The 15855-nt window shown below is 43.5% G+C and overlaps 1 protein-coding gene across 6 annotated transcripts in view; it reads right to left on the reverse strand.

The window, feature by feature from the left end:
- Window positions 1-15855, reverse strand: part of LOC126462885 (protein-tyrosine sulfotransferase-like) — a 970604-nt gene that overhangs the window by 954519 nt on the left and 230 nt on the right. The window contains exon 1 of one of the 6 annotated variants that reach the window (XM_050096109.1): window positions 5563-5758. The exons of the other annotated variants lie outside the window; for them this stretch is intronic. The gene's annotated coding sequence lies outside the window, so the exon portion shown is untranslated. Of the gene's footprint in view, window positions 1-5562; window positions 5759-15855 lie in introns of those variants that run through there. 6 annotated transcript variants of the gene reach the window in all.

Here is a 15855-nt window from a genome sequence, read left to right on the forward strand (position 1 = left end):
TAGTCCTCAGTCTAGGGAACTGATGACCTCAGATGTTAAGTCCCATAGTTCTTAGAGCCATTTGAACCATTTTTGAACTGTTATCTAGGAACTAAGCAACTCTTAGGAAAAACGAACGAGTTGTTTACCTGTGAAATGTCGACGGTTGTCACGGATGACCTCGAAAATGATGTGTCGAAATGCCGGCAGTCGACGAGAACGTTACCCAACTCGATTCCCGGAAGTTAACTGAACACTCGATACGCTGGCAGAAGCTCAAGTTCTCTAAGTCTGTGTGGTTAACTACCGCTAGTTTGTCGCTTTGCCTCCAGAATTCGCACTTTCCTTTCATACTACTTTATTTGATGTATGCATTGATAAAAGTGCACTTCCGAAAAGTTGTATTACAGACGAGTACAGGAATGTGTTGCCTCGTTAACCATCTCACTGTTGATGGAATACGTATGTCTCACTAACGTAATATGCAGTTTTGAGCGTTGGTACGTCTATATCTCAGATCTCTCAAGTTCTAACATGTAGAGAGATGCTTTGTCACAGAGAGAAGAATACTACGGACCATAGGGTGGATATACAGGGTGGTCAGAAAATGTGTGAAATGCTTGTAGGTATGTTACAGGGCAGGTTGTACTGAGGCATAAATGTTAAGAAAAAAATGCGATACGTTGCGCCGTTACGAGTTATTTAGCATTGAAGTTAGCCAATCAGATCGTCCCGCCCGTAAATTCAAGTTTCAGCTAACGAGACGAAGCACTCGTTGGGCAACAAAGCCCCTGGCAGGCCACTTGAGCGTGAGCGCGCGACGCCCCGATTGGCTAAATTCTATGCTAAATAACTCGGAAACGGAGCAACGTATCGAATTTTTTTCATAACATTTATACCTCAGTACAACCTGCCCTGCAACATCCCTACAAGCATTTCACACATTTTCTGACCACCCTGTATACACTGATCAGCCAAAGCATAGCCGGTAAGTCCACCTTTGGCTCGGAGGAGCGAGGCCATGATCTCTGACGCCATATTCAATGACATCCCAGATATGTTCGATCGTGTTCAGATCTGGAGAGTTGTGGAGACAGCACATCAACTGGAACTCTCCACAGTGTTCCTTGAACCATTTCATCACACTCCTGGCCTTGTGACACGGCGTATTATCTTGATGAAAACTGCCACTACCTTCAGGAAACATGATCGTCATGAAGGTATGCACTTGAGCTGCAACCAGTTTACGATACTCCTTGGATGTCACGGTGCCTTGTGCCAGCTCCACTGGAACCATGAATGCCCACCTGAATGTAGCCCAGAGCAAAATGGAGCCGCCGCCAACTGTCTCCGTCCCGAAGTACAAGTGTCAAGGAGCTGTTCTCATGTAAGACGACGGTTTCCCGCCTTTCCATCGGCGCGATGAAGAAGCTATCGGGATTCATCAGACTGTGCAACATTCTGCCACTGGGCAACGTCCAGTGCCGGTGGTCACATGCCCATTTCAATCGTAGTTGCCGATATCGTGGTGTTAAAATTGGCACATGCATAGGTCGTCGATTGGGAGGCCCGTCGTTGGCAATGTTCGGTTAACTGTGTGTCCATACACACTAGCATTAAAGTCTGATGTTACTTCCGCTACAGTTCGCCACCTACCCTGTTCTACCAGTTTGTCCAGCCTACACGTCCGACATCTGTAATGAGGGGTGGCCACTCAAACCCACGACGTCTGGACGTGGATTCACCTTGATTTCGCCATGTGTTGGAGACACTCACCAAGCAATCCTCGTACATCCGACAAGTCGTGCAATTTCTGAAATGCTCGTGCCGAGCCTCAGGGCCATCAGAATCCGGCCTCGGTCAAACTCAGATTGCGGGGATTCCCCGTTCTAAGTATGGATAGTATACTCACTGATACTACGCTACTGGCCATCACAATTGCTACACCAAGAAGAAATGCAGATGATAAACGGGTATTCATTGGACAAATATATTATGCTAGAACTGACATGTGATTACATTTTCATGCAATTTGGGTGCATAGATCCTGAGAAATCAGTACCCAGAACAACCACCTCTGGCCGTAATAACGGCCTTAATACGCCTGGGCATTGAGTCAAACAGAGCTTGGATGGCGTATACAGGTACAGCTGCCTATGCAACTTCAACACGATACCACAGTTCATCAAGAGTAGTGACTGGCGTATTGTGATGAGCCAGTTGCTCGGCCACCATTGACCAGACGTTTTCAGTTGGTGAGAATCTGGAGAATGTGCTGGCCAGGGCAGCAGTCGAACATTATCTGTATCCAGAAAGGCCCGTACAGGACCTGCAACATACGGTCGTGCATTATCCTGTTGAAATGTACGGTTTCGCAGGGATCGAATGAAGGGTAGAGCCACGAGTCGTAACACATCTGAAATGCAACGTCCACTGTTCAAAGTGCCGTCAATGCGAACAAGAGGTGACCGAGACGTGTAACCAATGGCACCCCTTACCATCACGCCGGGTGATACGCCAATTATGGCGATGACGAATACACGCTTCCAATGAGAGTTCACCGCGATGTCACCAAACACGGATGCGACCTTCATGATGCTGTAAACAGAACCTGGATTCATCCGAAAAAATAACGTTTTCCCATTCGTGCACCCAGGTTCCTCTCACGGTCTCCGAGCTGATAGTCCATGCTGCTGCAAACGTCGTCGTACTCTTCATGCAGATAGTTGTTGTCTTGCAAACGTCTCCATCTGTTGACTCAGGGATCGAGATGTGGCTGCACGATCCGTTACAGCCATGCGGATAAGATGCCTGTCATCTCGACTGCTAGTGATACTAGGCCGTTGGGATCCAGCACGGCCTTCTGTATTACCCTTCTGAACCTACCGATTCCATATTCTGCAAACAGTCATTGGATCTTGACCAACGCGAGCAGCAATGTCGCGATACGATACACCGCAATCGCGATAGGCTACAATCCGACCTTTAACAAAGTCGGAAACGTGATGGTACGCGTTTCTCCTCCTTACACGAGGCATCACAACAACGTTTCACCAAGCAACGCCGGTCAACTGCTGTTTGTGTATGAGGAATCGATTGGAAACTTTCCTCTTGTCAGCACGTTTTAGGTGTCGCCACCGGCGCTAACTTTGTGTGAATGCTCTGAAAAGCTAATCATTTGCGTATCACAACATCTTCTTCCTGTCTGTTGAATTTCGCGTCTGTAGCACGTCATCTTCGTGGTGTAGCAATTTTAATGGCCAGTAGTGCACATGCAACGTGCGTGTGTCTGACTAGCTGTCATTCCCCGCCAGGAGACGCTGCTATGGCCTAGAAGGGTTTATATCGATAGTAGATCGGTGGTCAAAGTTCTGGCTGATCAGTCTAGAAGGCTGTGAGCAATCGAATGGACCGGCGCGTGTTTATATTAAGCCTGTTTCACGAAAATCAGATCACATCACCGTCTTCTCCATTTCAAGAATGTCTGAAATAACTAACTCTGTTTTCTCAAATACCATTGTTCTGAAACATTACTACACACCTCAGAAAATTATGCTGATCTGTACATAATTTGTATGTAGTGGGACATATATGCCGCAGAAAACTTCATAGACTGCAGAAAAAATTGGTGTGTGATTCGTCAAAGCCGTCATCAAATTTTATGTTGAAAACTTGTGTGGGATATTTCATGTTTTCCGTTGTCCATGTGTTTTTGTACTGATTTGTTCTACCTTTCTCCGTAATCGCCACCCTGAGGAAACCATAAAAATTTAGCTATAAAAATCCTAGGTTCACATGAAAACATGGATCTAGTTAGCCTTATGGAACACATGTGCCCACGTCACTATTTTCAATATCGGCCAGCTTAAAAAACTTTTTGGTAGTTAAAGCGTACTATTTATCAGAAGGGAAGGTAGGTTTTGACCTTTTCTTTTTTTAAATACATACTAAACAAGTTTTGACCATGAAAGGTTTATGGACCGGGCAGAGCTGCCTCTGCTGACGTGCTACAGTGGCAGATAGCTGTTTCATTGCGAGAACAAACGTTCGAACCGACATGCCAGGCGTTATTGATACAATTGCTGTAGACGCTGAACTATATGATTTGTAATTTAGACTAAAACCGAAGCAGTTTTCAGAAATTATTGAATGTCTCGGGGAAGGTCTCCGTATTAATTTAAAACTGCCACTATGGTTTAACAACATCAAAATATTCTGGCTAACCGGAAAAGTTCCGATCGAACTGTAAACCAGTCACTCACGAACACACACGAGATTTACGAATATGAAATTAAGTCGCAAGGATTGTACTTGTTTTGACGATGTTTGACGGTGGAGGGCTCGGTGCTCGGATACAGTCAGGTTCACACTGTCGCATCAGTCTCACTGTAATGCTGAGAATAACAATGCAAAACTGTTAGGCCTGTAACTTAACCAATATAATTTTAAGTCTCAAAGCATTGTAAATATTGTTTTATAATATCAAAGTTTTATTTTATCTGCCTTTGTGGAATGTAATCACGAGTACTTTGAATCCTGCACTGACATGTGCCCTGGTTGCGATCCCGAATAATTTTTATCTTTTATTTTTTGGGCCTTGACTGGTCTGATGCTGGCACCCCTCCACCTTCCCTCTCAAGAATTCCACTCCTATGAGAAACTCTTCACCCCTCAGCGGCATTTGCACCCAACGTCCTCAATTATGGGTTGGATTTATTTCCATCTCTGTCTTCTACCACAGTTTTTACCCTCTACAGCTCCATCTAGCTGTCCCTTATTCTCATTGGTGTTTTCTACATGTTTCTTTCTTCCCTGTCTCTGTGGAAAACCTCATCATTCTGCATCTTATCAGTTCACCTAATTTTCAACATCCTTCTGTATCACTTCATCTTCACCACTTTGATTCTCTTCTTTTTCGTTTTTTCCACAGTTGATGTTTCACTACCGTACAATCTTGTGCTCCAAATGTACATTCTCAAAAAATATCTTACTCAAATTACGGCCGATGTTTGATAGTAGCAGACTTTTTTGGCCTGGAATGCCCTCGTTTTCTGTGGCTAGTCTATTTTTTAGTTCTTCTTGCTTCCATTTCCCCAGTTTTGATAAGTATGTCGCTAATCTAATTTCTGCTACACCTCGTTACTTTCGTCTTTCTTCGATTTATGGACAGTCCATATTCTGTACTCATTTAAACTGTTCATTCCACTTATCTGGTCCTGCAAATGTTCCTAGTTTCACTGGCGATAGCAATGTGATCAGCGAAGCTTGTCATTGATATCCTTTCACCCTGTATTATAACCTCACTCTTGACCCTTTTTTCCGTCTTTGCTTCTTCAATGTATAGACTGTACAGTGGGGCGAAAAACTAAATCCCAGCTCAAAAGTATTGTGCTCTGCACACGTTAACTGCCCGAGCCTACCGGATAAGTGATGGAAATAACATCAAAGAAGAATTAAAGGAGCTACAACACACGTTTCGTGCCAACGGTTATGATGACAACATCATAAGAAAGGTAGCTAAAACCAAAGGGAGCAGAACACGAGAAGAAGGCAATGAAGAGAAGCTTCCACTGGTACACTTACCATATGTAAAAGGCGTCAGTGAACGGCTAGGCAACGTCCTCCGCCGACGAGGTTTCAAACCGATTTTTCGAAGCAGTCACAGGATCCAGGAGAAATGATAGGTTCCACCAAGGATGTAGTCAACAATCTTAACACTGCAAGTGTTTACGAACTACGGTGTGAGTGCGGAGCTGCCTACATAGGAGAAACAGGGAGACCTGTCAGCTTACGAGTAGCAGAACACGAACGCTTTGTACGATTACAACAACATAATAAATCGGGGATAGCGGAACACCACCGTGACTATGGACAACCTATCAGGTTCCAGGAAGCCCGAGTACTGGCGAAAGAACCGTGGATGGGAGAACGCAAAATACGGGAGGCGATCGAAATTATTAAGCAGCCTGACAACATCAACGGAGAAGACTGCTGCAAACTCCCGGCGTCCTGGCTGCCGGCCATCCCAGTCCAACGGGCCGCGAGCGGTCGCGGGGCAGAAGCTACACGGGACACGGACGTATCTGCACCAACAGCTGTAGAGCGACTGTCAGTCCACTTCCGCGTACACCAGGAGGAAAACTTGCCGACCAGAAGGCGAACGCTGATTGGCGGACAGCTACCAATCGTTGACGACATGGACATCCACAAATAGCCTCTTTCCTTCCATCTACCCTTACGTCATGACTAGCCAATCATATTAGCGGACCAATTAAAAGTTTTGCAACAGTGACGTCAGACATCGATTGTCTGTAATAAATAGAAGCTCCTATCCCCATGCAAAACCAGTAGTGCCCTGATGAAGGCGGTTGCAATTCGACCGAAACGTCGGTTTTATTATTGTTGTTAGTTTTTATCAATGACGCGGCATAATCCCCAGAAGAATTTTAATCACTATGACACCGGCCGCGGAAGCCTACGTTCTTATAACTAAATCCTTGTTTTGCACACTTTTTAATCCGAGCACTTCGTTCTTTGTCTCTGTAAGGTAACAGATCAGCTTAGACAGCAAATAGAATGATTCGACACCACAACTCTCAGTTCAATTAGGACATGTAATCGCCCAGATTCCGATATGAACGCAGTGTGTGTATTTCGGAAAGTAAACAGTAATACGCCGCCAGCGCAGCAAAGCGAGAGAGAGAAAGAGAAAAGGGGGATGGAGAAGTATATACACTACTGGCCATTAAAATTGCTACACCACGAAGATGACGTGCTACAGACGCGAAATTTAACCGGCAGGAACAAGATGCTGTGGTATGCAAATGATTAGCTTTCCAGAGCATTCACACAAAGTTGGTGCCGGTGGCTGACATGAGGAAAGTTTCCAACCGATTTCTCATACACAAACAGCAGTTGACCGGCGTTGCCTAGTGAAACGTTGTTGTGATGCCTCGTGTAAGGAGGAGAAATGCGTACCATCACGTTTCCGACTTTGATAAAGGTCGGATTGTAGCCTATCACTATTGCGGTTTACATATCGCGACATTGCTGCTCGCGTTGGTCGAGATCCAATGACTGTTAGCAGAATATGGAATCGGTGGGTTCAGGAGGGTAATACGGTACGCCGAGCTGGATCCCAACGGCCTCGTATCACTAGCAGTCGAGATGACAGCCATCTTATCCGAATGGCTGTAACGGATCGTGCAGCCACGTCTCGATCCCTGAGTCAACAGATGGGGACGTTTGCAAGACAACAACCATCTGCACGAACAGTTCGACGACGTTTGCAGCAGCACCGACTATCAGCTCGGAGACCATGGCTGCGGTTACCCTTGACTCTGCATCACAGACAGGAGCGCCTGTGATGGTGTACTCAACGACGAACCTGCGTGCACAAACGAATCGGATGAATCGGGTGAATCCAGGTTCTGTTTACGGCATCATTAAGGTCGCATCCGTGTTTGGCGACATTGCAGTGAACGCACATTGGAAGCGTGTATTCGTCATCGTCATACTGGCGTATCACCCGGCGTGATGGTAAGGGGTGCCATTGGTTACACGTCTCGGTCACCTCTTGTTCGCATTGACGGCACTTTGAACAGTGGACGTTGCATTTCAGATGTGTTACGACTCGTGGCTCTACCCTTCATTCGATCCCTGCTAAACCGTACATTTCAGCAGGATAATGCACGACCGCATGTTGCAGGTCCTGTACGGGCCTTTCTGGATACAGAAAATGTTCGACTGCTGCTCTGGCCAGCACATCCCCCAGATTTCTCACCAATTGAAAACGTCTGGTCAATGGTGGCCGAGCAACTGGCTCGTCACAATACGCCAGTCACTACTCTTGATGAACTGTGGTATCGTGTTGAAGCTGCATGGGCAGCTGTACCTGTACACGCCATCCAAGCTCTGTTTGACTCAATGCCCAGGCGTATCAAGGCCGTTATTAAGGCCAGACGTGGTTGTTCTGGGTACTGATTTCTCAGGATCTATGCACCCAAATTGCGTGAAAATGTAATCACATGTCAGTTCTAGTATAACATATTTGTCCAATGACTACCCATTTATCATCTGCATTTCTTATTGGTGTAGCAATTTTAATGGCCAGTAGTGTAGCATCAAGCACCGTAAGTATAACCACAAGTCACGCAATTCCGGTCGCGTATGTGTTTCATCGGGTTCAGATTATATGAATTCGGAGCTCACTATCGCGCTCCTCAAACCACCCTAGCACGATTCTGGCCATGTGACATGGGCAGTTATCCTGTTGGAAGATGCCGTCACCGTCGCGAAATACAATGAGCATGAAGGTAAGCAAGTGGTTCTCAGTAATGTTCACGTAGTCCACAGCTGTTCTAGTGTTTCCGATTACTACAACAGGCCGCGTGGAGACCAGGGTGAACGCGCCCACAGCACTATACTGCCCCCACCGACCTGTGTCCGTGACGCGATGCATGATTTCGGGCAGCCGTTCGCCTGTATGGCTGCATATTCGGACACAATCATCGACCTCGTATACCACGAAATTTGGTACATCCGACCAAACGACACGTTTCCACTGATCAACGGTCCAATCCCCGTGTCTGCTGCAATCGTAATTGACGATTTCGTTGGGTCAACATGGGAACACTTAGGGATCGTTTGCTGTGCGCAGAACGGTGCACTCCTAATCTGCAACAGATCATCGTCAATCCCGCTTCAGGAAGTGTGTAACCCTCCGATCCCGAGGTTCTGCGATGAGGCGTGGACGACATCGAAGACCTTATCGCCTGGCTAGGGATGGGAAAAACCGAACGGTTAAAGCCGATACCGGTGTTTTAGTTCTGAATGACCGGCAGTTTTCGGTATTTGTTTGGTCTCGGTTATAATAGGTTTCTTTTAATTTTTTACTAATAACCGGGTATTAAAACTGAAACATCAGTTACCCATTGCAGCAGTACTATTTTTTTCCGTTTTTAAATAAAACTTTTTTTTAAGAACATGTACCATTTATTCGTACAATCTGCATTGCTTTGAAAACTGCCTTATAATAGGAACTGGGAAAACCGAAACGTCTTTCCCGGGCGCCGAGTAACAACACAAATCGCTTGTGTCAGTGGATTTCTCAATTTGCGGTCCGTATCGCGGCTAGAATGATTCCCCCATTTGTCTCTGCTCCGCTTCAGTATTTTCCTTTCTGCGTCACGTTCCCGCAAAGCCAATACGCAGCATTCCAGCTTGCAGTGGTCCTAATGTTTCGTCTCATCATCTACAAATTGCACCCCTTTTATTTCGTGAACCGTTCAGAATACCGAAACGAGGCTTTCGACATATGACAGAGCGCCGGGGGCTCACGATTTTATTGCATGTTTAGTCCACTTCGCTTTTGCGTCAACCAAGAAATTTAAGTAAATACAGATTATGCTTATCCATTACGGATATTTTAGAACCGTGACTGTATATTAAATGTAAATAAGTTATACACAACTGCAACCAGTCACTTTTTTTCAATAATAATGCTTTATTACATGAACCGGTTTTCGAACCCTTTCAGGTCCATCTTCAGAAGATTTCGGGAGGATCCGGGAAGTTACATCATTACTGGTAGTAGCATAATGCTGGGTGCTGGTTCTATGGCAGAAAGATGGGTCACACTTTAATGAATCGCCATGCCTATAGCTTATCTGTCGATATGTTAGCAACAGTTGTAAAGCGCATGCTGGATGCTGGTAAAGTGTCACTGTCAAAGTGTACCCTAATATAGTTCTTGTGAAAGTGTTCTGGACATCAAAATGGAGGCAGACAGATACGAAAAAAGCCGCCTATACTGTCGCAGTAAGTAAAAACTAAATTTACATCCATATCGGCAGATAAGCTATAGCCATGGCGATACATTAAAGTGTGACCCATCTTTCTGCCATAGAACCAGCATTATGCTACTACCAGTAATGATGTAACTTCCCGAATCCTCCCGAAATCATCTGAAGATGAACCTGAGAGGGTTCGAAAACCGGTTCATGTAATAAAGCATTATTATTGAAAAAAAGTTACTGGTTGCAGTTGTGTATAACTTATTTACATTAAGTAAATACGTTTTTTCTAAAACTGAACGATTTTTAAAGGCATTCGAAAGCTGTTGAAGATATGAATACAGAGATATAACGATTGTTAATTTCGGCGTTGAAATTTTTGACTGAAATAACCGAGAAATGATCTAAAGTTTAAAGACAAGCCGGCCGGAATAGGTTATCGCAGCGTTAACATTGCCAAGCGGGGCTCTCTTCCATGTTCCATCGTTACATCAAGCCTTTTGAGTGTTTGTTTCCACAAAAGCTGTTCACTTAATCTACATCACTACATAACCACGATATTATTTACTTGGCTTCCCGTGACCGCTATCGGTGACCTTGCGGTAAACAGGTACAGCAGCGACTAAGGAAAACGCATCTAGTGTCAAAGCTTTGTGCGTGTACTATCAGCTGGTTCAGCATGTCCTAGTGAAGTATCATCATCAAAACTCTCGATAAACCGACTGAAGCGCCCTCACTTTCACATTCAATAATACTGTGGCCGACTAATACGTACAGATTTGAAACAATTCTCTAATGAGGACTCACATGCCTATTTTCTTCTCTGTACAACGACGATACCTGGTATGAGAGCTCAGCTTCGTGGTTTTCATACAGCAATAGGCATTTCGGCAGCATTGTCTTTCAATTGTAGTTCGTTCCTCGAACGTCAACAATAACGTCGATATGAAGCAGGATTTTAGAACATATATTGTGTTCTAACATTATGAATTACCTCTAAGAAAACGGTCTATTGACACACAGTCAACATGGGTTTAGAAAACATCGTTCCTGTGAAACACAATTAGCTTTTTGTTCACATGAAGTGTTGAGAGCTACTGACAAGGGATTTCAGATCGATTCCGTATTTCTGGATTTCCGTAAGGCTTTTGACACTGTACCACACAAGCGGCTCGTAGTGAAACCGCGTCCTTATGGAATATCGTCTCAGTTATGTGACTAGATATGTGATTTCCTGTCAGAGAGATCACAGTTCGTAGTAATAGACGGAAAGTCATCGAGTAAAACAGAAGTGATTTCTGGCGTCCCCCAAGGTAGTGTTATAGGCCTTTTGCTGTTGCTTATCTATATTAACAATTTTGGAGACAATCTGAGCAGCCGTCTTCGGTTGTTTGCACTCGTTTATCGACTAATAAAGTCATCAGAAGACCAAAACAAACTGCAAAACGATTTATAAGAAATATCGGAATGGTGCGAAAAGTGGCAGTTGACCCTAAACAACGAAAAATGTGAGGTCATCCACATGAGTGCTAAGAGAAACTCAAACTTCGGTTACACGATAAATCAGTCTAATCTAAAAGCCGTAAATTCAACTAAATACCTAGGTATTACAATTACGAACAACTTAAACTGGAAGGAACACACAGAAAATGTTGTGAGGAAGGCTAACCAAAGACTGCGTTTTATTGGCAGGACACTTAGAAAATGTAATAGACATACTAAGGAGACTGCCTACACTACGCTTGTCCGTACTCTTTTAGAATACTGCTACGCGGTCTGGGATCCTTACCAGATAGGACTGACGGAGTACATGGAAAAAGTTCAAAGAAAGGCAGCACGTTTTGTATTATCGCGAAATATGGGAGAGAGTGTCACAGTAATGATACAGGACTTGGGCTGGACATAATTAAAAGAAAGGCGTTTTTCGTTGCGACGGAATCTTCTCACGAAATTCACCAACTCTCTCCTCTGAATGCGAAAATATTTTGTTGACACCGACCTACATAGGGACGAACGACCACCAAGATAAAATAAGGGAAATCAGAGCTCGTACGGAAAGATATAGGTGTTCATTCTTCCCGCGGGCTATGCGAGATTGGAATAATAGAGAATTGTGAAGGTGGTTCAATGAACCCTCTGCCAGGCAGTTAAATGTGATTTGCAGAATATCCATGTAGATGTAGATGAATAACCGTTGTATCACTGTACCTGCCTTTTTACGAGCTTTCGAATGCTGTTAAAAGCATGTATTTCAATTTAAAAAAGTTCTCCTTCCAATACCTCTGTTGATTCAACAGTTAAGTAAACAAAACATGGAACATAAGAAGATGCCCCGCCCCCTTCACCCGAACTATCATATGCTGTAATCCTCATTTCGATATCTTGAACGGTTCACGAAGTAGAAGGGTACAAGTTTTAAATGAATTATCCTGTATGTAGTTATTTCTAACATTGTAGATTCAGCGTTGGTATGGGCACCCAGTAACATTTGGTGACAGCACATTTACGACTTTCGCTGACGCCCAGGGCGAGAGTTGAACCCGCAGCATTCGCTTTTCTAGCGAATTTTTAAGTCGTAAGAATCGCTTTAACTCTATGGACGCATAAATTAACGAGAAGAGCCAGTCGTTCCCTTCTGTGCTTCACTGGCGTATAAGCTTATGTCGTCAGATATAGAGTAGAGACTAGTTTGCAAATTAGACAGTCGAGGCAGAGGGTGAAAAAACACATGGTATCCTCATGTGACCCGAGGTTGTAGAAAAACATAACATTCGATTCCGACCGTACATCCATGAACAGTGCACATGGAAACAGCGGTCCGGAAAAATGATTGTTCAGTCATGCCAATTTTATTTAATTGTTAATTTTATAGTAATTAGTCATGCTGCATCTCCCCCTCCCCCTCAAATACGTCTAGAATACCAAAATGGCTCAAATGGTTCTGAGCACTATGGGACTCAACATCTGAGGTCACCAGTCCCCTAGAACTATTTAAACCTAACTAACCTAAGGACACCACACTCATCCATGCCCGAGACAGGATTCGAACCTACGACCGTAGTGGTCGCGCGGTTCCAAACTGAAGCGCCTAGAACCGCTCGGCCACTGCGGCCGGCTCTAGAATACCATCGCAGAAACATGTCGGATGTAAAGTGCCCACAAATTTGCCAACTTTGCATTGACTTTACTACACGACAGATTAACTTCTTCCAGCTGTGTTTCCTCAAGGGGAAGGTGTACAACAGTAAAACAAACAAAAAAAACATTAGTATCAATCAACGATGTCGTTATAGTGTTATGCCGCGTGATTTCTAAATGTCTGTTTCTGAGAGTCGTCATAAAATATGCAGGTGACAAAATGCCGAACATAAGGAAGAAATCATTCATTCTGGGGGTTTCGTTGTTGTAGTATTTATTTTGATGGCTAGCGGCTTTATCCCAACTGGATATTTAATACATAACACAGAACTGACAACATTCGTCTGTCACCATATGAAGGGGAAATTTTAATAAAGCAAACATCTGCTTTACAATCGAAAAAAGGTTCCATGTGCTCACAGCTATCTTAGGGCCTCTACTAATATTCAAACAGATTTACATGAATGGAACTTCCATGCAGATTTAAACTGTGTGGCGGGCCGGGACCGAGCCCACAAGCTCCCTTTGGACAGAGCTACTGAAGGAACTGAAGTAGTTGAGAGCAGGTCGCCAGTCGTGCTTGGAACGCTCAGTCCGTAAGAGCACGGCTGGTAAGAGCACTGACAGCGAAAAGTCCAGGTATCATTTAGGCACACAATTTTAGTATCATTATAAAATTCGTAGCGATCATCATTGTTCCACGGGCGCTGAGAGGGAATCCGCACCGAAACAGTTAGGGCTCTTTGGCTTGTTAAAAAGCTGTAAGGCGCTTTTGTTAAGTCCTGACTAGGAGGGCCTATTCTGTAACAGTCTTACTATCCGATTAAGCATGCCTCAGTACGTGCCGTAGTATATCTATCGTACAATTGACGTGTCTTCAGTAGCGGCCTGCAAGTAATCCACAACCTTGATTCAACGTCTTGTTATTGGAACTTTTGAGAGACAGTCGATCTCTTTGGAGCATTTACCACTTACCCTTTTCTTTTTTTAGGGTCATTTGACAGTACTCCGTACGAGTGGCCATGTTTGCATCTCATTGCACACATTATATGTTCTCCGTTGGTCGGTTCTAAAAACTGATCAGTTTTACAATCAAGCGCATTGTTAATCCAAGATCTTTTAAAAGTAACTCTAGTCGTGACGCAAAACTTTTACATTTTTCATATCAAGCGCGATACCACATTTTAGTTAAGTTAGAACAATCGTGTACCTTTTCCAATCCACTGAAAACCTATTATGACACAAATTTTCATAAAGTTTTCTTTGATTCACAATCCAGTATACGATATGCAGGTATACTGAAGAATGAGGTACAACTCGTCGGCTTTGACCAGAGTGAGCGACCAATGACGTCACATTTAAGTCATAGATGACAATTTAGTTCTGAATCATAGATAACAAATTCGTTGTCTTGGGAAACGAAGCGTCGAATCGTAAACTTGAATGAATGTATCATTACAAGCGTTTCGTTCTCGGTCGTCGTTTTAAATAATTTATTTACATGTTGTAATTTACTGATCGTCATTTCATCTGATAATGAGTGTTTGTAGTCTATTAGGTAATCCTCTACAAATTTTAAATTTCATTCTTCGATTCACAATTCAACATTCAATACACGATATGTGTAGTTCTGATATGGTCAAATTTCTAGCAATAACGATTTCCGCCGCTGTGGTTCTTATGTACAACGCGACTGGTTCTACGTTAGGCCCTTCTTCACAGCATTGTACGAATTAGTGGATAAAAAAGATGCTACACAGCAACCATGTATTTTTGGTCGAAAATAGCCGCACAATTAAAAAAAAATGAAAGTGTCGGGGAAAACTCAAATGTGGCCGCCACCTACGCATCTTTAATAATGCTAGCCCACTGTCTCAATGGCGTATTAATCTCTAGTAAGGTTAATCCAAGCGACACTCGGGAAAAAATGAAGGAAACACCGTTGGTCTCTTTTTTTTCCAATGCCTTGCATGACTCAGACTGCTAGAAGGCGTTCCAAGGGTCAAGCTACAAAATATTCCGTTTCTTTCGCAATGTAACGAACTTCGGTATAGCCCATGAGGCACAATTTTTATCGAGTGAACTTCTGATAAGAATGATGGCAATAAGTCAGTGATCCGAGGAATCACAAGCACTGCTGCGTCTGTCTTGCAATATCTTTAATTTAGATTAAGAAGCACGCACAAATGTAGAAAAACGTTGAGACATATCTTAGCACATTAGAAAACGAGAGGACATTTAATGCAAAGAAGGAGAGTTGTAATCACTTCTCCACAATCTGGCTTCAATGTCTGGTTTATGCGAAAAATTAATAAAATACGCAGCACATTACAGAAAACATCGCACTTCTTCAGACACATCTCTGGATTCAGTTCAAATTTGTGATAAAAGCCTGTGGGATAGCAACAAAAGCCCAGCTGCATAGATGAATATCGCTATTTGATTCATAGCTTGTTTATGCGACGCTGAAAAGTAAAGACGCTATATTAATAACATTACCTACAATGTCAAACTAAAATCGTTCTACCACGGATGTCCTTAGTCTTGATTTCAGCAACAATACGAAGCGTAAACTAAGATTATAATAAGTTTTCATCACTACAGCACGCCCGACTAATGAGAAGCGGTATTACCCTTTAAAAAGCCCGCGTCAATTTGAATCTTTTTTTGACGCTATGCAAGGGACTCTGCGCACGGTTCACGTGTATAGAGGCAAATATCTTATTACGGGTACTGTTCAAGTGGCTCAATGTGCCGTTGACGAAAAAAGAACCAAATAAACAAAAACCCACATACTGATAGTTACATGATATAACACGGTCCAACACAGAAAATAGAAATACCAATTGCATATGATATTTATCATAAAATTCCATTGTTGTAGATACCGCTCATATGCACAAACTGTTGTTTCATGCGCTCCAAATACAACCTACAGAAACCT

The sequence above is a fragment of the Schistocerca serialis genome, chromosome 1, assembly GCF_023864345.2.
Source record: "Schistocerca serialis cubense isolate TAMUIC-IGC-003099 chromosome 1, iqSchSeri2.2, whole genome shotgun sequence".
NCBI classification, from domain to species: domain Eukaryota; kingdom Metazoa; phylum Arthropoda; class Insecta; order Orthoptera; family Acrididae; genus Schistocerca; species Schistocerca serialis.